Raw genomic sequence first — 24968 nt, forward strand, 5'->3', positions numbered from 1 at the left:
AAAGCGTAAATCAGCCTCAAATAATGAGATAACGTTCAATGAGAATATATCTATCGCCATTATAAAATTCTCGTATCGAAAATATCTCTTAAAATAAATGTCATCAACTGAAAGCTGTTGTTTCTTATGTATGTTTTATTATTGCTCACTTAAATATAAAATCATGAATTGCCTTCAAACAAAAACCTTAAAAATACTGCCTCTATATAATAGCATTTACCAATATACAATGTAATACTGATCTGTACTTCACATGGAGAGAAAGTAAGTTTCGCTTAAAACGCCATCGGATATAACTTAATATCATAACGAATCAAGTGATACAGAGGAACTCTTAATGATTTGCAATGATTTGAAAACAAAGTAAATGATCAAGAAAGAAACATGTTGCGGTAAAGGGGACTGTTCTAATAAGGACATATTTGAAATTATACAGAATCTTTGCAAGACAAAACTGTCGCTAAACTTTTTAGATAAACTATATATGTGTTTTTGCCTTTTTATCTAATAAATATTAGTTACCCACATAATTACACATTGAATAGAAATTCTATTATTAAAGCTGTGGTCTTGTTTATATTTTAGTTATTGTTAAGCAATTTGTTAATAATCGTATTTCGTTACTTGATATTTTCATCAATTTCGAATAAAGTTTACATATGAACCTCATTTAATATTGACATCAATCGTTTATTCCACACATTTTCTCAAACAATTATTTTTACAACAATTTAAATATGTGGCATAATCAATAACAGATATATTGCTCATATTTTGGAAATAAGGTAATCTTTGTCATGAATTTATACAGACTTAAAGCATAAACATTTTATGTGATTTAATATTTTTCTCAACAAATACCATGCAATCTGGTGGATCGATACATTTTTTACAGTCATTGCAATGTCGCCATTTTTACCATTGTCATTCTTATTAAATATTTCAAACGTATTGGAATGTTTTATTTTCTTTATTTTTCAATTAGTTTGGAAGCTATTTTCCGTTGAGTAAGGTTAACACATGAGTAATATTATTTTTCTTCTTTTATTCATCTGAACTTATTTATAATCATTTTTATGTAAATCAAGTGTTTATACGATTTTATTATATCTAACCTGGTAAAATAAACGATTAAACCATATTTTTTTAAAAAATTATATCAAGATTTTACCATTTTCTGATAATGAAAATAAAAGATGAGAATTTTATATCATTACATGACGAAAGCGTTTATTAAAAATTAGATCTAATTGATATTTTTAGAAATTTATAATGTATGTATGATCACATTAGAGTTGTAACACTAATTGGAATTTGAATATATTAAATTGAATTTACTTCTCTTATACGGATAAAGGCTTTCACATGTGTCAGAATCTTTGGGGAATATTTGACACTCTTAACACAAAACTGCGAATAAAATATACAAAACTCGTAATTTCTTTTTTTAAAGTGGTTTGTTTAATTTCTTTCTGGTATATACTTCCAAAATAAACTATCATTTTTTATAAATATAACAGAAATATTATTTTTTAAAAAAACAGTGTTTATAAAGTGCCTGCGTGCGTATGCAGCCATTTTTTAAAATGAATTGAATTTTACGAGTTAATTTTTTCCAATTGTTCAATTTAACAATCTATCAAAATGTTTACGATATTTGCAGGTATTTTTATATATTTTATACTCTTTCCAATAACAGATTATAATATTCTAGACAAACGTTTTCATTTTCATTCGTTTGTCTATTCAAATGAAAATAATTAATTTTCTTACCTCAGATTTATATATCACAAATTGAAGATAAAAGATTAATAACTAAAATAATCTAATTTTAAACAAGAATAGTTTTGTGCAAATTTACCTGTAAAGTCAAAAGTTTACAAGCTTTTTTTGAAGCCACGTTGATTTTTTTTCAGTGAAACCTCACATTTTTTAAATTTTATCCTGAAAAGATTGAATACATACTACAACCTATTCATTCAATGTTTTGTTAGATTAAAGACAAATCACTCCATAAAGAAGAAATAAAATATATTAAATAAAAACACTCATGTATTTCTTTAAGAGAATTTAAAAAAAAAATCGAAAATTGATCGAGTGGAATTTTTTAACGACAAAAATGATAAGTGAAATGTGATCATTTTTCAAATACGATTTCCCATATTTATTTACTTTTGTTTACAGCTAGCAATAGAAAGGGAGATTAATTCTGGCGCTTAAGGCCACCGAAGTTTTTAACGCGAATAAAAGGAGACATTTGTCTCTCTTTATTCCACTTCATGTCGCGGTATTTTTTAATCCTTGCTTTAAGGTGTATTTCATTTAAAAAGGACATGGAATATAAAATATAAATATGGATAAATTCTTAACAATGAATAACGATTAGTATTATTATAGGTAAGCGACTTTTTGGAATATATATATATATATATATATATATATATATATATATATATATATATATATATACTCGGGTTTTTTTATATTCAAAAGTAATGGACTAATGAATTCAACGAGGTTGTTAGATAGTGCTCAATAAAAAGAGGGAGGGGCAATTTAAATAAAGATAAAAGATTACAATGTAGAGAGAGTGATTGAGAAGAGAAAAAAAAGAAATAGAGAAAGAAATAGAGAAAGAAAAAATATATATATATATATAATATGGAGAACAAAAAAAAGATATAAATATACTCGGGTTTTTTTATATTCAAAAGTAATGGACTAATGAATTCAACGAGGTTGTTAGATAGTGCTCAATAAAAAGAGGGAGGGGCAATTTAAATAAAGATAAAAGATTACAATGTAGAGAGAGTGATTGAGAAGAGAAAAAAAAAGAAATAGAGAAAGAAATAGAGAAAGAAAATATATATATATATATATATAATATGGAGAACAAAAAAAAGATATAAATGGTTATTATAAAGAGAATAAGGACTAGAAGGGAAAGGAAAGAATGATGAGATCTAGTTAAAAAGAGAAAGAGAGAAAGTAAGAATTTGACAGTATAAAGAAAAAGAAAAAAAATCTGCGTGTCAACCAATTTATGAACAATTATACAATTCAGTAATGAAACATATTATTACAAATACAAACAGAAGATACAATCCCTCTTTACATTTTATTATTAAAGTTCTGTGTTTTAAGTTTTAAAGAGTTCCTACCTAAAATAAAAATCCATTATTCATTGAACTTTTGAATAGTCAAGTCGCTGCCTGATGATATCTGTTGTTTGATTGAAACAAGTGGCTATTTGTAGCAGCGGGATGTGAGCATGTTTATATAACAATAAACAAGTAATATATATATATATATATATATATATATATATTCGAAGTAATTTCAAATTCGTTGATTTTCTTGAAATATTTTTTTAAGAAAACCGATTAAAAAATCAAATATTTCATATTTTGCTATTATGTGTTATTTGCTCCTTTTATCGAAAAAAAAATTATAAGCTTCGAAAGATAGTAAGTCTAATTATTCAAGTTTTCATCACGCATTTTTAATGGCGATTTTCTGACACTGCTAGTGAGTAACTCCACCACAAGGGGGTCTCCTTGATTATAACAGAAATTGTCAAAGAGATATTTTCAACGAATTATGCAGGTGTAATGGAACGTGTTTGCACTTATGGGAAAAGTTTTTTTTACTGTTTTTTTTAACTACATTGACCAATGTGCATGGAGTGTGAATTCATTACATATGTGTCTTGTAGAACTACTTCTGCCTAATTTAGGGATGAGAAGAGAAAGTGTTTACTGATTTATGCATACATTTACCGATCTGTATCATGTAGAACTGCATTTGGGAATCAGCAGAGAAAGTTTTTATTAATCTTGTTACACATTTATCAATCTGTGTCGCGTAATACTACTTCTACCTTATTTGGGAATCAGCAGAAAAAAAACCCTAAATCAACGAAGAGAATGTGTCATTTTTCTCTTTCCTGATTCAAGAGTCAAACAGTTTTGTCTTAATATATCTGACAGAATTTTCTACTTTTTGTTTTCCTCACCTTGATTCTCCAACTTTTGTATACTTATATCGAACGGTAGAAAAGAATAACAATACTCTTTTTAAAAAAACTTTTTTATTCATTTCGTGCGACGGTTTTTATTATTTATGGACTTCCAACGCCTGCTATGGATTTAATCCCATTATATGCAACTCGATGTAATCTAATTTAATAATAGCATTATAAATTTAATGTAGGATTTTTCTGGTAGTAGGATTTCTTTGTATATAGAAAGGTATTCAACAGGGACTTCTTATTGTTGTGTAATTGATTGCGGTGTTGATAAACACTTTTGGTTTGTTCTGGTTGTGTATGGGGTTATATTTGGTTGTGTATGAGTAGGGATTTGGCGGACGTTAGTTTTGGTGGTGGATAGTGTTGATAGAACACTTTGATCATACGCTCGAGTTTAAAGCTAGTAAAATTTTACACTAAAACACGGATAATCCCGAAACCCTGAATAGTGGGTGTTAGTGATAAAAACCAGTTGGCTCTCCTCATGTGGCAGGCAAGTAAATAAGATTTTATAGAATTCGCACTAAAACAGATTGTATTCCAAGATACTGTTGGGATTTCCTTAGTTTTATGAATGTATAATATTATAAGATATGTTAACTGACAAAATAAAATAAGCAAAGTGAAGTAATGCAATCACTAAACCAAGATGTAATAAAAAGTTATTTAACTTGAAAAAAAAAGACTTGTAATTGAAAGTAGCGACGTCACAGCAATTGACTGTGAATTTATCACATATGAATTGATAATGCCTGAATTAACACATATCTTGACAGATCTGAACCATACCTTATTGCAAATAGGCTTGCCTAGCTCTAATATGCAAATGTAATCCTTAATTAGGGAGAGTTATAATATAACTATAGCTAAAACGCCACGGCTAGTAGAGGCAGAAGATGCAACTTGCAAGCACTATGAAGCTATAGATATTTTAGTTGGAAATAGCAGTTTAAGTAAAATTCGAACATGGTCCATAGATCAACACAAACCGCGAACATATTCTACACTTTGATTGCTGGTCGGTGTGATATATGTCTTAGAGGACGGTTAATTAGAATGTTAAATCTGAAATCAAAAGTAAAATTAATCGTAAGTTTAACTATATCATGTTTAATTATCAGGAAGTCACAAAATTGTAAACAAACCATAAAATCATCATATTTTAATTACAGGAAGTCACAAGTTATAAACAAACCATAAAATCATCATGTTTTAATAACAGGAAGTCACAAGTTGTAACCAAACAAATGTATAATGCAGAAGGGAGTAACTCTTTACTTCTTTGGGAAAAGTTGCCTCCCTTTGTCCGTAGTCCTAAACTTAAAATTCTCGCGACTTCTCGTGAGATCAACGACCGGAAAGGAGACAGTGGAGGGAAAACGGAGTGACTCTGATAATGGCGAGATGAACATTATTCTCGTTCGTTCCAGTTATCATATTGGACGTCTAACTTTCATCTATTATGTTTGGATTGTAGTTACGTATGTGTGTGTGTGCATGTCTCAATAATAAACGTATATCGTTATGCAACAAGTGAGTTGCTTCTTATTTATTCATAAATATTACGGTCTTTCCTCATGAGCTGCAACATACCCACGTGAAGGCTGTACGATATGGCAATGAAGATTTGGAAATAAAATAAATAAAAACACTTTAAAAAATGTCTATCTCCGCAGAGGTTCTCAAACAAAAACACAATTGAATTTAATAACGACATTGACCAAAAAAATTCCAGTTGCAAGACACCAGGAATTCATCTAGTGTCGAGCTTTCCAACATTATTACAGAATTTTCTTATGATGCCAACAACGGCTGCACATTCAGCTGATTGTTCACATGATCAAAGGACACATTTGAACATTAATTTTCTAGAAAGGGTGACAACTGGAAAAAAGTTGGATGCAAAGGGAAACGAAAGGTTCGTATATATTATTTTACCCAAACTCTTGACTCTTACTGAGACTATCAGTATATGGACGGACATTTTTGAGGAACAACAGTCTCTATTCAATATTCGATATAACTGTTTCAAACTTTCAAAAAACCAATCCGATGATTTTTTCACTTATGCCGGACGTGTGAATCACGAGTGCGAGAGATTTCACCTCTAGACACTGACTAAGGACCAATTTAATGCAAAGTTGTGGTGTTTTATCGTAGAACGGAAGAAAAACCAAAACCTTTTTACTAGGTTTTATCGAACTAATTTCACAGCCAATAATAAACGTAAGAGCAAATAATAAACGTAAGAGCAAATAGTAAAGAGCAGGTAGCAGCAGTAAACGCAAGAGCTGTTATTAATTAAATGTTGAGGAAGAAAAAAAACTCAGCTCTTTTAAAAAGGAAAAGGAACGTGTGCAAAATCACGTGCCATAGAAACTTTTACTTTAACGGAAATATAACAATCTCCCCCCCTAGTAAGAGAGATTGCAAGGTGTAGATTTTTTTTTTCTTTTCGAAGTAGAAAGTTATCTTTTAAAGTGGCGATGTGTTTTATTTATAAGTCCAGTCGCTGGACTGGTTTGCGGATTCGGCTAGACCAGCGTGGAAGCAGGCCAATATTCGAAGGATTGGCCGGTCTCTGCGAATTCGCTATATTTTCTGTATTAGGTTAGGTGTATTGTCAATTGGATTTGTTTCAATCAAATGGGCCGGGTCTGCATTTGCAAGGTTGGGTCGAGTATTCTCAGCAGGAACCTGAGGTCCATCAGAGCACGGAAAACGAGCAAAATGTCTTAGCGCCGCTGAATCCTCCCGACCATCATTATGCCATATTCTCACATGCGTAGGGTTGGTCTCGAGGAGTTCCACTACCTCGACAATCGGGTCGTACTTGCTCCTGTTGCCAAACCGTTTCAATAGTAGCTCCCCAGGTTCGCAAAGCCAAACAGGTAAGGCAGTACCAGTAGAAGAGCGTCTTTCAAATTTGAACAATGGTTCGTGGGGAGTTGCATTCGTACTAGTGCATAGTAAGGAGCGAATAGAATTTAAAACATCAGGCAGAACGTCCTGTCAAGCACTAAGAAGTAGCTGTTTTGATTCCAGGGCCAATAATATTGAGTGCCAAATAACGTCGTTATAGCGCTCGCACTGACTGTTTTCTCTTGGGTTGTATGCAGTAGTGTTACTGCACCCAACCCCAAATCGCGTCAGGAAATTTCTGAACTCCTCCGATATGAAGGATGTTCCTCTATCAGAATGGATGAAAGCGGGGAGTCCAAAATAGAAAAAATGTTCGTCACGCATTTGATTGCAGTCTGCGAAGAACAATCACGGCAAGGGATTGCAAAGGGAAATCGATTGTACTCATCCACGATAGTAAATAGGTAACGACATCCTTTCGAAGATGCCGGGACAGGCCCTTGAAGTCTACGGAGAGGCTCTGGAAGGGAGCAGTAGCACGGATCAGTGTATTGTTAGTAGGGCTGAAGAATTGAGGCTTCATTTTTGCGCACGTTGTACACTCGGATATCACGCGCCGAACTTAATCAATTGAGTATGACATATTTTCTGATCGTATAAAGTGCCAAAAACGCTGTACACCAGGGTGTATTAATGAACTGTGTATGGCCCTTAACTCCTCCAAGGAAGAAGTAGCAGCACCTCACACTCTCGATAAAGCATCAGCAACAATGTTTTCACTTCCGCGACAGTGTTTTATATCATACGAGAATGGGAGAAGCTCCATTTTCCACCGAATGATTTTATCGTTTTTAATTTTTTCCTCGGTTAGCTGGCTTATACATAAAAGATACGGCTTGCTGGTCTGTTACGATAGTGAAGTGCTTCCCAGCAAGGAGGGTCCTCCATTTTCGGACACATTCAACTATCGCGTAAGCCTTTTTTTCAACTATGTGTAGTCGTACTTCCGATGGGTTTAATGGGCGGGAAAAGAACGCTACAGGCCTATCAGCCTGTAAGAAGGTGCCTCCGATAGCCTTTTCTGAAGCATCGGTTTCGATAGAAATTGGTAGTTCGCCGTCGATAACCTTTACAGATGATTCGGCGATGTCCTTCTTAAGTTTCTCGAAAGAATTCACAACTATAGGCGGTATGGGAAATTGTTTATTTTTAACCAGGTGACGAATTTTGTGTGAATACTTAAGTATCCATTTTGCTTAGTAAGAAAACATACCAAGGCACCTTTTTAACGAATTTAAATCCGAAGGAGGAGGCATTTTCAAAAGGGATTTCAACCGCTCAGTATCAGGTTGGATAGTTCCGTCACAGATTTGGTATTCAAGCAAATTGATAGAGCGAAACGAAAACTTTGATTTTACTCGGTTTATTTCGAGGTTGTATGTTGAGGCAGCCTTTAAGAAACGTTCTAAGTTAGCGTCATGCTCCTCTTGAGTTTTACCGCAAATGGTAATCTCATCAATGTAAGAAAAAGTTCTGAATAACTTATTTTCAGAAATAAAAGAATTTATAAATCGTTGAAAGGCAGAAACCCCATTAGTGACACCATGGGTATTCGTTTGAATTGATACAAACGATTTCCAGCTTGAAAAGCCATGTAGGGGCGATCTTCGGGGCAAATTTCAATTCGGTAGTAAGCCTTAGACAAATCAATCGTACTAAAAATATGATACTGGGCAATTTGGTTTACGTGATCCTCAATCCGAGGCAAAGGGTAAGCGTCAATTAGGGTGAAACGGTTAATAGCTTGGGAAAAATTAACCACCAGTTGTTTCTTTCTATTAGGCGACGAAGTTACGGCAATTTGAGCACGCCACGGTGAATAGCTGGTTTCAATGACGTCGTCCTCAATTAAGCAGGTGAAGAATTTCCTTTTCAATAAATCGGGCATTCTCCGCACGGTAGTTTTGAGATTTTGTAGCAATGGGTCTGCAATCAGGGGTCAGGTTTTGGAAGAATTTTACAGGGGCACAACTGATCTTGGTAAGCCCGCAGATTTTTAAGGCATCCTGAGATCCACCAAAAGAAATAGTAACGCCCTGGTGTAGTTTCAAAAACGGCACTCCGAGTATAATGTCCATACAGGAGTCAGGAAGCACAGTAAGGTCAATCTCTTTATATTCGCAACCATTGAAGAAAATGTTCTCGGTGCAATATTCAGACAGTTTAAAGGAAACGGCGGATGATGCCATAGAAATTACCGAGTTCCGTTTTAAAGTGGGAAGTCTCATTGTTTTAACAATGCGGACACTGATAAAATTATCAGAACTTCCGGTGTCTATAAGGGCAGTTAACGTTTTTGCTTTTTATTCCACAGTTTTGGTGATAGGAGGGCAACTATCAGCACCTTTAACGCAGGTCCCTATGATAGCAGAAGAAGAACGTGAAGGTGTTGTTAGACTAGAACGGCAAACTTTGGAAAAATACCCGAGTTTACCACAGCTTTGACATACCTTATCGCGGGCAGAGCAAAGGGGATGCGGTCATCCTTAAGGTGACGTCGCCCTCTTCAGTTATAGCACTTGCCGCGAACAGGAAGGACAGCAGAGAACTGTATAGAGTCATACCCCATTCGAGAATCAGTTGGAACAGAATTTCTAGAAATATAAGTGGCCTCCTCGGCAGAATCGATCAGCACATTTTTAGTTCCCGTAGTAGAAGTAACAGCGACTGCCCCAACCAGAGGCATAGGATTCCGCGCGAAAGTGAGCTTGTTTTAAAGCCCTAGCACATTGAGTAGCTTTTGTGAGAGTTAGAGTGTCTGTTTCAAGGAGCCTAGCACGTATCAATGAGGACCGGAAACCACAAATGAATGCATCAGTGATGCATTGCATCACGGACAAATTCATCCCTGTAAATGGTGGCCGTTACGTCTTTAAAACAACAATCACCGGCAAGTGGATTCAAGGCCTGAAGGTATTGGTCGACAGACTATCTTTCTTGTTGCAAACGCGTGGAAAGCAGATGTATAGTGTGAATAACGTTTGGAGACTTGTTGTAAACGCCTTTCAATAATTCCACGGCATGTTCAAAACCAGAGCAACCTTCGATAACGTCACCAACAGAGGGACCGATGTTTAAATAGAGAACTTCTAGCTTATCAAGGTTTAACAAAGCAATAGTTGATTAGTCGTAATTAAAGTTGCAGAACCAGAACCATAATTTCCAAAACTTGCTGGCCTCCATGAAGAAAATAAAAAATTAGTTCGGTAAATTGTGGTGTTTTATCATAGAACGGAAGACAGCAAAACCTCGGCAATCTCCAAAAATACCGTTAGGGCTTACAACATGGCCGCCAGAAGAGTCACGTGATCCGGTTGATCCAAAACATGAATCGCCGTATTACGAAACCGGAAAACGCAAATTTAAAGCAAACTTTGACAAACAAGCATAATAATTAAGTACAAAAACAGTTTTTCAATATCATAATAATAAATAATTTATTTAGAACGGTCATTTAATTTTTTGTTGAGAAACAATCACAGTTTGTTTGTTTTTTAAAACAGTGTTTATAAAAAAATATTTTATTCAGAGTTTTTCATAAAAATGGTATTTAAAACAAGGTGTTCATTTTTTTTAAGATGTAATGTTATAAAAATATGATGTAAAAAAAAAACAGTTTATATTTTTAATTTTCATTTTATAAATTTAGACAGAATAGATGGAGGCGATGCAACAAATTAGCTCACAAAATTTATTTGGGCCGACTCTTTCACGCCACATAAATTCATTTAAATATGAAGTGAAGAGAGCCCTTGATGTGCCGAATTGACGACGAAGTTTTTTCTTCGCTCGCATCCACGTATTTTCAATAAGTTGAGTATTTATAGTCGCGTCGTTAGGCTCCACAAAATTTCTTTCGTGGACAACAACATCGTGGCTGTAAATACCAAAGTCAATGTCTGCTACGGTTGCATAAGCGCTCCACCCATCGCTTATTATACGAGTCCCGGGTAAGATCCATTGGCGAATTATAGGGACCAGAGTTTCACGTTTTCTGTCTGGAACCTCGATCAAAAGGCAATTCTTAGAGCCTCGTTCGATGGCGCCGAACACCCAATGGCTACATTGGACAGTTCCTCTGTGATATTTCCGAGGGTAAAAATGGCTTTCATCAATTTCAACCTCTTTTGGGGTCCAGGTCTCATCTACACCCCCCAATTGAATTGGGTTTTGTTCAATGTACTGAGTGCACACTTCCCTCAAAAAGTTGCACCAATCGCTCACTGTGTTGGCACTCACCTCACTTTCTGTTGCCATAGTTTTTTGTGGAAAATCCATGCTCCACATATACATAATTATTACAATGGTCCTTAGATTGGGGTTGCTTCTTTGAAAAAAAGAGTTCGTTCTAATTGTATTACGATATCCATCGTTTCGGCAACGCCATCTCCAACCATCCTTGGATTCGGAATATCGAGCCAACACGCATGGTGACCCACAAATTTGACAATTGCATGAATTGGCTATCAGACGTCTCTGTGCAAGCCATGTCAATATGTGCACGTCATCTTGCATTGCTAACATTAGCCAAGACAATGTCATAGTTTCGCCAAGTATAGCGTTATTGTCATGAACACGAGGAACACTTGTTTGTTCTGAATAAAATACTTTTTATAAACACTGTTTTAACTAAAAAAACCTAAGATTGTTTCTCAAAGTTTGCCTATTTTTATAACAACATTATATAAACAAAAAATTAAATACAAACAAATTGTGATTCTTTGTCAAAGTTTGCCTTCAAGGCTGCATTTTCCATTTGCACGATTCATGTTTTGGATCAACCGGATCACGTGACTCTTTTGGCGGACATGTTGTAAGCCCTAACGGTATTTTTGGAGATTACCAAAACCTCTTTACTAGGCTTTACCGAACTAATTTCACAGCCAATAATAAACGTAAAAGCAAATAGTAAACGTAAGAGCAAATAGCAAAGAGCGGGTAGCAAGATCTGTTAGTAATGAAATGTTGAAGAAGAAAAAAACTCAGCCCTTTTAAAAAGGAAAAGGAACGTGTGCAAAATCACGTGCCATAGTAACTTCTACTTTAACGGAAATATAACACGAATGTTCTCGTTAATGGACGTTAGCAGTAGTTCGACTAGTCCAAATAATTAAATGCCCAGACTTAATCTTACAGTAAGCCTGAAGCGTTGACAAATACAATCTAAACTTGATAGGAGAAAAATTCTGCACAGTTAACTAATGAACGGACATTTTTACACAATAAACAAAATAAGGATTACACCGTGTTCCGGTGACATTAAGTTCTTTGTTCTTTAGCATTTGATTTTCTATTTAAATAATTCCCTGTTTAAATAGTGTTTTTCATCTTTTAATTTTGACTCTTTTCTATTTTCACATATTTAATTTCTTCATCAATTGTACACACTAAACAAAAATTTTATCAACTTACTAAAGAAATCATACCAAACAAAAACAATGTTTGTATTTTGAAGACAAAAGAAAAACGAAATTATCCCGATGTTTTTTTCGTAATTGAATTCTAGGAAAAATAAAGGTAAGTTATTATTTTTTCTGTTTTTATACACTTTAAAAAATTTAAATCCAATAAGTTTTAAATTAATTAGAAACATTAAAATAAGCTTGTTTTTTTATTGCAATCTAATAAAAATATTGATTTCGCCAATAGACGTAAATTTCAAAATAATCTCTTAAAAATATGTTTTTCAATCTAACATATAGAATTTTGTACAATTCTATATGTAAACGCCTTTCAATGTTGCTGACGTTATCGAAGGTTGCTCTTGTTTGAAACATGCCGTGGAATTATTGAATTTTAAAAATATGTTTAAATAGAAAACATAAAAAATAGACATAAAAAATGTGTGAAGCTTCTATTTCAAAATAATCTCTTAAAATATTTTTTTTAATCTAACATATAGAATTTTGTACGATTTTGTAAAAAATGTGTTTATTTAAGTAAACCTTATAACATAGAAAATAATAATAATTACCATATACGCAATAATTTAATTCAAAATAATAATAATTACCATATACACAATAATTCAACTCAAAATAATAATAATTACAATATACACAATAATTTAATTCGAAATAATAATAATTACCATATACACAATAATTTCATTCAAAATAATAATAATTACCATATGCACAATAATTAAATTCAAAATAATAATAATTACGATATACACAATAATTTAACTCAAAATAATAATAATTACAATATACACAATAATTTAACGCAAAATAATAATAATTACCATATACACAATAATTTAACTCAAAATAATAATAATTACCATATACACAATAATTTAATTCAAAATAATAATAATTGCAATATACACAATAATTTAATTCGAAATAATAATAATAAAAACCATATACACAATAATTTAAATCGAAATAATAATAATTACCATATAAACAATAATTTTATTCAAAATAATAATAATTACCATATACACAATAATTTAACTCAAAATGATAATAATTACCATATACACAATAATTTAACTCGAAATAATAATAATTACCATATACATAATAATTTAACTCGAATTAATACTAATTACCATATACACAATAATTTAACTCGAAATAATAATAATTACCATATACACAATAATTTAACTAAAAATAATAATGAAAATAATAATAATTACCATATACACAATAATTTAACTCGAAAAAATAATTATAATAATAATAATAATAATAATAATAATAATAATAGTAATAATAATGATAATAACCATATACACAATAATTTTATTCGAAATAATAATAAACATAATAATAATTACCATATACACAATAATTTAATTCGAAATAATAATAATAATATTAATAATGATAATAAAAATAATATTTACGATATACACAATAATTTAACTCCAACTAATAATAATAATAATAATTACCATATACACAATAATTTAACTCGAAATAACAATGATAATAATAATAATAATTACCATATAGACAATAATTTTGCTCGAAATAATAATAATAATAATAATAATAACTATATACACAATAATTTAACTCGAAATAATAATAATAATTATAATAATAATAATAATAATAATAATAATAATTACCATATAAACAATAATTTAACTCGAATTGTCAACAACTGAGCAGAAAATTTTATTTTATGTTTAATCAAAGATTTTTTTATTTTATATTATAGATCACTTTCTTATTTATTAACTTTATATCATGTATGTGCCTGTTTATCGGCCATCACTAATGGAAGCCAATGTCGAAAATAAATATTGATAAATGTTTATAATTTAAACTAGCATAGTTTACAATCGAAAAAAAAGTGAAAATGATCACAGCTATTTCTCTTTTACTAACTTAAACTCATCAGTATTTTTCTAAATAAATAAACGCTTTAAAATAAGTATAAAACACAGAAAAATCCTATCCAGGTATGTAGAAAAGTATTATGTTGCCTTTAGTAACATTTACGCATAATATATTCGTTTTTTTTTTTTTTTTATATTTTACTACTGTTGGGGGGTGGGTCAAAACTATAAAATGATCCTTTTGATTATTAAATTGTTAGGTGAAAGTACGAATTGGTCTGCAAGGATATCCTTCGTAATGCTAGAACTTGTTTTCCAAATAGTAAATAGATTCATATTTGCTCTCTATCGCCCCCACAACAGCGGGGTTACTGTCCTTAAGAGTATATCTGAGAAAATTGATCTCATCCTCTCTGCTCATCCTTAGGCTACCATTCACATTTGCGGTGACTTCAATGTCCATAATGTGGAATGGCTGACCCACTCAAATAAGACAGATGATGAGGGGAGGTTCTGTCATGATTTTGCCATTGCCTATGACCTCACTCAGATTATTCATGAACCTACCCGTGTGCCCGATACTACTGGTCAGTATGCAAGCCTTCTAGACCTTTTTCTATCCACATCCCCTGAGCTATGTTCATGTTCCGTTCTATCTCCCCTGGCATCCTCCGATCACACAGTTGTATCAGTTAAGATAAAAATGAAATTCAATAAGTCTTCAGATGTACCTCTCTACCGTACTGTATATCGATACTCTATGGCTAACAGGGATAGCTTCCGTAAATTCATATCTGATCTGCTTCTGCATTCCATGTTTAAAAAGGATGTATCCTCTATAGTATCAGACCTTACCGAATGGTAAATTGTAGGCATAGACTGATTCATATCATCCAAAAATTCCAACAAAAACCTAACAGCAAGCCATGGTTCTCCCTAGAATGTGCCGCTGCCATTGCGCACAGAAATCACTTTTTCCATAGCTACCAACGTAATAGATGTACTGAGACTAAAGCTGCCTTCAGGACTGTCAGCAACCACTGTAAAAGAGTAATAAAAAATGCAATAGAGCTATATGCTCAGTCCGTCAAATCTAAAGTAGCTGAGCAGCGGATTGGTTCCCACCAGTTTTGGTTAATAGTAAACAGGATCCTGAACAGAAGCATATGTTCCATCCCAATCATCATCAATGGACCTGAGGTCAACTCATCAACATCTGACAAGGCCAAACTATTCGCCAAGAACTTCGCAGCTAACTCTACTCTCTGCGAGGAAGGGCATCAACTCCCCGTATTTCCTCCTACAACAGGCAACACCTTATCCAACATACAAATATCTGTGTCCGAGGTCGCCAAACTAATCAAGAACCTTGATTCCAGTAAAGCAACTGACCCAGATGGCATTTCAATTATAGTGTTGAAAAAGCTTCGACCAGAACTTGCCCCCATACTTACAAAACTGTTTAAGCGTTGCCTTAAGGAGAAGTGCTTTCCAACACTCTGTAAAACCTCGTCAGTATGCACTGTATTTAAGAACTCAGGCGATAAATCATCCCCCTCTCAGTACAGACCAATAAGTCTCTTGCGTATTATGAGTAAGTTACTGGAATCCATATTAAATAAAGAAGTAGTCAACCACCTCAGCAGAAATAATCTCCTTAGTGACATGCAATATGGTTTCCGTTCTGCTAGATCTGCAACTGATGTGCTAAGAGTTATATCCCATAGGATTAGTGAATCTCTCGCAAAGGCTTCCTTTCTAGGGCAATTGCCCTTGACATATCAAAGGCCTTCAATAAGGTTTGGCATAAGGGCCTACTTCACAAGATTTTGGCGGTGGTCATAACTGCAGAGACCTCATATTTTTTATCTCATTCTTTTCCTCCTTCGAGGTACGGGTTTGAGCCTGCCTTCCTACTACCACAGAAAATAACATAAATTAAAGTGTAAAATTGCGAACAGCAAATGTAGAGAAAATAGCTTAAAAATCCTTAAAATTGAATTCCAAGATATACCATCACTTCCTTATATATGAGTTGCAGAACCTCAATTAAAATGCTGCAAAAATAACAAAGAGAATAATTCTTAACATTCTATACAATGATAATGTCGCTGAAGCCATCTTGCAATATCAAAAACACTTGTCTCTTCCCAGAACAACTTCTGCTAAATTAATGCATTCATGCTTCTCAAGCAAAATAGATAGAAGTGTGAAGGAAGCAAATACTCACCGAACAAAACTGCAAAATAATACTGATTTATCATTACGTGAAGGGGAAATACAACTCCTAAAGTATCAAAGAGTTATGTTATTTTCTGTATCAGAAAAGCGTAGATGCGTCTGACAAAAATCATAATCATATCTTTCTTCATCTCAATTTTTAGGTTTATTCGATTTGGCAATTGTTACTAATACTTCACTGATATTATAATGCAATTATAATAGCCTTTTCCTTAAACAGCTTATACTTCACTGATATGATAATGAGATTATAGTAGTCTTTTCTTTAAACAGCTTATATTTCACGAATATTATAACGTCATTACAATAGTCTTTTCCTTAAACAGCTTATACTTCACTGATATTATAACGTCATTATAATAGTCTTTTCTTTAAACAGCTTATACTTCACTAATATTATAACGTCATTACAATAGTCTTTTCTTTAAACAGTGTGTACTTCACTGATATTAACGTCATTATAATAGTTTTTTCCTTAAACAGCGTATACTTCACTGATATGATAATGTTATTATAGTAGTCTTTTCTTTAAATAGCTTATATTTCACTATTATAACGTTATTATAATAGTCTTTTCCTTAAATAACTTGTACTTCACTGATTATATTATGTCATTATAATAGTCTTTTCTTTAAACAACTTATACTTCACTGATATTATAACGTCATTATAATAGTATTTTCCTTAACAGCTTATACTTCACTGATATTATAACGTCATTAAAATAGTCTTTTCTCTACAGCTCATACTTAACTGATATTATAACGTCATTATAATAGTCTTTTGTTTTAACAGCTATATACTTTATAAACATTAATGTCACATCCCAGCCTGCACTTCATAAACAACAGGCAAAATTGTTAATGGCAGCTAAAAACAATAACTAAGCTTTGTCAACATCTAAACGAACGTTTATTTAAAACCTCGGTTAAATTTGCAAAAACGTTTATTCTATGAAAATAAAACACTTAAAGTCTCTTTCAAAATGGTGGTCCAATTTTAACTTCAACATGATTGCAGAGTTCATTAACACATGGTTTATGAAGCACAGGCAGACGTTATTTGCATTACTTCAGTTTAAAGACCATTTAAAGATTTTACCAGACAAACAGTAAAGAGGATAATTAATGACAATATTGGTATTCAGGACTCATTTAATAATTACAGCCACCTGGCAATATGGCAACACCTTATGAAAGGCATTGGTCTATACCGACATTTAAAGATAAAACATTAAAACTCTGATGTTAAAGGCATGTTGTTACAAATAATTTCAATGTTCAGCTGAATTAGAGGTGCACCAATATTTCTCATCAAATAGTTATTAACTTGGAATAATAGATTGACAATTGAGAAATATATGAGAAGAAATAATAAATTTTGTTGTTTCAAACAAAGATGTCGGTATCAAAGTTTATTTAAAACGTAAATGATAGGTTCGGGTAATTGTATTTTATCTGTTTATAGCAATTTAAATTGTGATTAGAAAGTTGTACAACACCGTCTGTTTCAATTTATGGACTGGTGGTCACAATGAGATACAGTCGGTTTTTCAAATAAAAAACTGTCAGAGAGAGAGAGAGAGAGAGAGAGATAGAGAAAGGTGGGGCATATGCGAAAGGAAAAAAGAAAATGTTCCATTTAAGGCTGGGTTATGGTTAGAAACAAGAGAAATAAGTAATAAACAACGTACCGAGCGTATTTGCATCGCTCTTTGGGAAAGAAGAAGGAAAGGATGGCTGGCTCATTTATATACCCAAAGAGCATCTTGGGAAGGCAGTGCATGATGGGAGAAGCTATTTTTTTTTTAATTTTTATTGTCGCTTCCTTTTATTTTTTTGATAGGAGGATATAAAAGCCAGGAAAAATTCGATGGTCGATTTGAAAAGAAGAGGTCTGAAACGTGCTGGTGTCAAGCGAGTCACTCACTCCTTCTGAAGCTCAGAACCGAATCCTGATCGTAACGTCACAAGAAGTAAGTTAAATTTTGCTCATCATCACGTTGGTCGTGATGCATATATGTGAAGTTTATCAAATAGCATTCCACTAAAGTACTTGCTATATTTAAAACCCTTTTTGAGCCTTAACACAAACATAGTTGTATCAGCACATATGCATAACAAATGTATATTGTGATATTTGTAGACATCTACGATACCTGATTGTCTAAGTAATTGGGAGGGTTGGGAAAAATCACCTTCTTTGAATCAGCTTTTGTAATATCTTTAAAGTGTTTGTTTATATATAGTTAAAGATATAGATGAACACTGATAAAAACGCTCTCAATTTCAAATAATATACAAGACAAAATATAAAAAAACTATATCGATTTTTCTGTAGCTTTTCAAATGAATATAATGATGAACAAATTAGGAAAGTTTAAAATATCAAAATAATACATAATCCACACCCAAACCTACTACACATATTAAACTATTCTATCCTTATCAAATCAGGGGAAAAAGTATTAAAATATTATTAATAAAAATGTGCAAACCGTAGACCATAACAAAATATAAAATTAATCCTAATTTACTTTAATTTACTATAATAAATTTAAAACATCTAACCTTATTATATATCAAGTTTGTGTAAAAATAATGTCTTTTTTGACGTTCAATTTCAAGTAAAAAACCGGCATTATTTTTTAACCAATCTGATATATAATAACGAATGAGTTGCTTGATAGAATAACAATTTATGAATTATATATATATATTGCAATTGTATCGATATAAGTATTTCTCTTCTGACCAGGATCTAAATGATAGAAACAGGGTTGGATATAATTTCAACAAGAAGCAAGCAAAACCATTATTGCCTGATTCTGTGTCAAACTAGAAATTATGCGATCATTTTGTAATGTTACGTCAATGAATATCTTAGATTAATTAATCTACAGGTTGTGAGTTCAATCAAATAATATTGACAACACAAACAAGAATAATACTGTTATGTGAATGCAAATATAAAAAAAAAAATTGAATTTCATTATTTTTTACAGATGTTCCTGATGGAATTTTAATGGAGTAACATTATCTTTAAACATTATTCTATAAACACTTGTTATGTTAATTGGAAGAGTGCAGCGATATCTCTGAGACGATTTCTATACTGGACTCAACTATTTAACGAACTTTGCAACAGTGATAAACGTCATAAAAGATCGCATCACAAATTAAAGAAAAAATTATGTGGCTTTAAAAAAGAAAAATATTGAATACAATTCTATAAAAACATCTTATATGTTTAACGTTTGATATAAAGCCCCATCCTCAGCTTGTACAAATTAATGATAAAATTTAAAAAAGAGAGAAAGGCATTGTTTTTGTAATGTGGTGACATTCTGAATCATTTTAAAAAAGATATCTCAGTTGGAATATATATGAATATATGTTCAACAGTTGATATAGAGTCCAGTCTTCAGCTCGTACAAATAAGATAATTTGTAACGTGTGTGGATACTCTTGATGTGAAAATTAAGACTTGCGTTCATTATTGATATCACCTTCCCAAATGACTATGGCATTGATGAAGTTGTATGCATAAAATAACAAAATATCAGAATCTGAAAACGATTTAAAAACGACAAAAAATACAAAAAAAAAATAAGAAAACATAAATTTAATCATAAAAATCCAAATCTTTACGAAATAATTGTTAGCTGATTTTTTAATAAACTTAAGTAATTAAAAATAGAAAAATGCTACATTCTTGTAAAGAGTGTGGATATTTTTCTTCTGAAAAGTCAAATTTAGTAAGACATATGAGAACTCATACTGGGGAAAAGCCACATATTTGTGAAGTGTGTGGATATTCTTGTTCTCAAAAATCATCGTTAGTAAGACATATAAGAACTCACACTGGGGAAAAGCCATATTCTTGTGAAGTGTGTGGATATTCTTGTTCTTTAAAATCAGACTTAGTTGTACATATAAGAAGTCACACTGGGGAAAAGCCACATTCTTGTGAATTGTGTGGATATGCCACTTCTAAGACATCAATGTTAGTGAGACATATAAGAACTCACACTGGGGAAAAGCCACATACTTGTGAAGTTTGTGAATATTCTACTTCTCAGAAATCATCGTTAGTAAGACATATGAGAATTCACACCGGGGAAAAGCCACATACTTGTGAAGTTTGTGGATATTCTTGTTCTCAAAAATCAACGTTGGTCAAACATATGAAAACTCACACGAGTGAAAATTCATAATTTTGCAGAATATGAAAATAGTCTTTCTCTTCAATCATGTTTTGTGCAACATAAAAAGACAATTATTAAAAACGTTCAAAATATGTTTATAGTATTAATATAAGAATTCACATTTATTCATATGAGACCGTTAAGCTAGACAGTATTACATAAAACACATTTGCTAGGATTGTGTCATTTGATTCTGCTGTAATAGTTTATACTTAAAAATACTGCTGTTCAATTTTAATCGTAATGAAATGAAATATTAGTTCTAATTAGGGAACCACTTGATTTCATAAAATAAAAAGCTGAAAATCTGTATTCTTTTTCACTATTTTAATATTTCTATTTTTATAAACAAAATTTAAAAATAACTAACAATTTACAAAAGCCATAAAGATCGTTCCAAATATGGTCTAAGTAGCACAGGAAATAAATAAAATATTAGAATCTAAATAATGCTTTTTAAATGGCATGGTCTCTGAAATAAGTAACGAGTATCCCGTTTGGGTGAGAGTAACTTCGAAATAAATGCAAATCGAAATGAATTCAAATGTTAGATCCAGAAAGAAACTCCTTGATCTTTAAAATCTTATTGAAGTAAATTAAAAAAGAAAAAAATCGAAAACTATTTGACAAATATATCTAATAAAGCAAATCCCATATATATTCAAACACGCTTAAAAGGAATGTCGGTTGAGATGTGAAGGATAACGAAAATAAGCACAGAGTTCAGGTAGATATTGAATATATCTTAATATACACCGAAAACAAATAATGTGAGCCAGGAATAACACTTAGATTACTGATGATATCGTTTGTTACATTTCCGGTATGAAAAAATCACTGCACAGAATAGCAACAAAATTTCTCGTTGAAGAGGTTAGGAGTTTTTTTCAATTTGTTGATTGGTAAGCAGCTGCACATGCTTGGCTAATAAAAGGCAACGTCGTCGTCGGCTCCTAATCGTATCCGAGCATTCGATCCTGTCGTCAAGTGGGTGGGTGCCTATGTGATACATGTTTATACAGTCCGATTCTATGGCGGAAGAGCCGCGGACAGTGCTCTCAGGGGAGGGGAAGGAGATGGGTTTGCTCTCGCTCGCTTCTCCTTCTCCAAGCCTATTCCCTTCTTCTCCTTTCCTCCTCAAAGTACCCACTGCTACGGTGTACAGCGTTCCTCCATGGCATCCTGTCCCTGTCAGCCTTTTCTCACGAGGAGTGGTCGATGTCAGTTGCTGCCAGAGTACGCTTCAGCTGGTCTTTGTAGCGCATTTTTGGTGCGCCTCGTGGTTTGCCTCCTTTTGCCAGTTCTCCGTACGTCATTCTCTTGGGAAGCTTTGAAATTTGCATTCTATGGACGTGGCCTGTCCAGCGGAGGCACTGACGGAAAATAGTGGCCTCAACACTTGTCATTTTGGCACGTTCCAGTACCTTAGAGTTGGAAGTATGGCTCTGCCAGGGTATTCTCATAATGTGCCTTAATTTTGTTTGTTGGAAGCGTTCCAGATGTTTTATTTCACTTCTGCATAGTGTCCATGTTTCACAGGCGTACAGGAACGTGGAGAGGAAAACTGCCTGAAACAACATTATCTTTGTGGTCATCGTAAGCGCGTGGTTGTCAAATACGCAGCAGTTGAGTTTGTTCTCCACGTCCTTCTTGCATGTAGGATTAGATGTTAAAATGCTTCCAAGATAAGAGAATTTTTCGACCTCATCTAGTGGTTGGTGTTAATTGTGATATTAAGGGCTGGGAGCGTCTGTCCTGGCAGATGTTGGATGAGGGTCTTTGTCTTGTTCATGTTGACCTGCATCCCAAACCTTTCAGATGCAGAGTTATATGCGTCGCTAACGACTGCAGGTCATCTGACGTCTGATCTGGAGTGACGTTGTTATCAGCATATTTTAGTTCTCACACTTCGCATAAGGTGGTTTTGGTTTTGGCACGGAATTATGCGTGGTTAAAAATTCCTCCATCAGAGTGAAATTGCAGGCCAATTGAGCGTGTGTCTGGTGGAATCTCGCTTAGCATTGCTGCGATAGCAGTGTCAGAAATTTCGTGAAAATAGCGAATAATTCCACCCCATCTTTCCAAGCTTATAACTCCTCGAAAAATGCAATTCAAGCCCTAATTTTTTTTCAATTAAAGGAGCAAGGACCAAGATTTCATTTAAAAAAAAACAAAAAAAAACGTGTTTTTTTTTAAAAAGGTTTTAAACTTCGGACTTTACAGGTAAACTTCTACAAGAACAATATGTTCTTTTTGTTTTAAATTTGAATATATTATGTATTGACCTTTTCTCTTCAATTTGTGAGTAAATAATTATGTACTTATGGGGTTCTAAATTAATTATTATTAAACATTTACAAAATGGGAGGCGTGAATTATTCGACCCCCTGTCTTTCCAAGCTCATAACTCCTCGAAAAATGTAATTCAAGCCCTAATTTTTTTTCAATTAAAGGAGCAAGGACCTAGGTTCCATAAAAAAAAGAAAAAACAAATAACGTGGTTTAAAAAAAAGGTTTTAAACTTCAAACTTTACAGGTAAAATTCTAAAAGAACACTATGTCTTTTTTTTTAAATTTGAATATATTATGTATTGATCTTTTCTCTTCAATTTGTGAGTAAATTAATTATTTACTTTCGGGTTACTAAATTAAGTATTTACTTTTTAATAGACACTTAAAAATTGGGATGGGGGGGTCGTGAATTTAAAAAAAAATACCCCTTTCCTCTTACTCTCTAATTTAAATTCCCACGTTCATTCAAGCGAAGTACAAAAAAAAATTAAATGAAGACACCATAATATTATAAACATCAGCTGCAAAGGGCTCAATCAAGTAGCAACACAACACCAAGAAAATTGCATAAAAATTATGTTTTTGTTTTTTAAATTAATAAATGCATTTTTTTTCGTTGAAAATCCATATGAAATGTTCAGCCTCACAAAATAAAAGCGCTTTGGCAACCGTCATCTTCCTAGAGACAAGATTAACAAAATAATTTCGAATCCTATATCACATAAAATGAACCCAATTTCCCTAATCAGCGATATATTGCATAGGGTTCGAGACTATTTTGTCAATCTTTTCTCCAGGAATATGGCGGATTGTCAGTGATTTTGTCCTAACAATTGTGTCTGTTTAATTCGTATTAATACTTATTTATTTCGCATTTATTAAGCTTTATTGAATTAATACATTACCTAAATTTCTGATTTCACCGTTTGTGCAATTATGTCCTCACATTAAGAGAATTAAAAAAAAAAATCGGTAGAGTGTGTTTGTTTTTAAACGGCAAAAACTATTAAATGAATGTGTTCAGTTTTCTGCTACGGTGGCCCCAAAATACTAATTTTGGTTTACAGCACACAATAGAAAGATACATTTATTGTGACGCTTAGCGCCACCGAAGATACAACGTCAAGAAAAGCAAACAGTTATATCCCTTTATTTTAACTGTAAGACACATCTAATCGTGCGTTTTTTTGGAATACTTGCTTAAACAAGCATTTTATCTAAAAAGGACATTGAATATAAATATGGATGAATTCTTAACAATGAAGAATGGAAGTACCCATTGAATAGTACTTTTTATAGGTAAGTGATTTTTTTAATTTATATTTTTTATAATCGAAGTAAGTAAAATTTCGTTGATTTTCTTTAAATCTATTTTAAAGAAAACCGATTTAAAAAAAAACAAATATAGCATTATTTGCTATTAAACCTGTTATTTTTGTTAAAGGTGGTCTTTGCTCCTTTAATTGAAAAAAAAATAGGGTTTGAATGACATTTTTCAAGTATTTATTAGCTTCGAAAGATAGTAAGTTGAATTATTAAAGTTCTTATCACGCATTTTTAATGGCCGCTTCTGATACACCTATCGCTCTACTGTTCTCATCTTGAATGATGTTGTAAATATGTTAGGATGCGAGAAAACTAGCTCATAACACAATATCCTCTAATTGTAGATAACTCTTGGGAGTGATGCTCCTTTGATTGCAATGTTGTTCTCATGTTGGATGTTAAGTTCGACTGATTTAGATAATAATAAAATCGTCAGTCTGAAAAAGTAAACAAAATAACCTGGTTTTAATATTTTGATATATATATATATATATATATATATATATATATATATATATATATATATATATATATATATATTACTAAATTAGACACACAAGAGAGAAATTTAATTTTAATATTTTCATATATTTAAAAAAATTTTTTACTAAATTAGACACACAAGAGAGAAATTTACAAAAGAAATC

At 32.4% G+C, this 24968-nt stretch overlaps 1 long non-coding RNA gene across 1 annotated transcript; it reads left to right on the top strand.

Annotated features, from left to right (window-relative positions):
- The first annotated feature begins 12241 nt into the window (after positions 1-12241).
- On the top strand, positions 12242-22285 carry LOC145270482 (uncharacterized). The gene is made up of 3 exons (XR_013865388.1): positions 12242-12469; positions 18342-18471; positions 19501-22285. It is a non-coding gene; the product is annotated as an uncharacterized LOC145270482 (long non-coding RNA).
- The last annotated feature ends 2683 nt before the right edge of the window (positions 22286-24968 follow it).

This window comes from Euprymna scolopes, chromosome 46 (genome assembly GCF_053919585.1).
Source record: "Euprymna scolopes isolate OS-2025 chromosome 46, ASM5391958v1, whole genome shotgun sequence".
Taxonomy (NCBI): Eukaryota; Metazoa; Mollusca; class Cephalopoda; order Sepiida; family Sepiolidae; genus Euprymna; species Euprymna scolopes.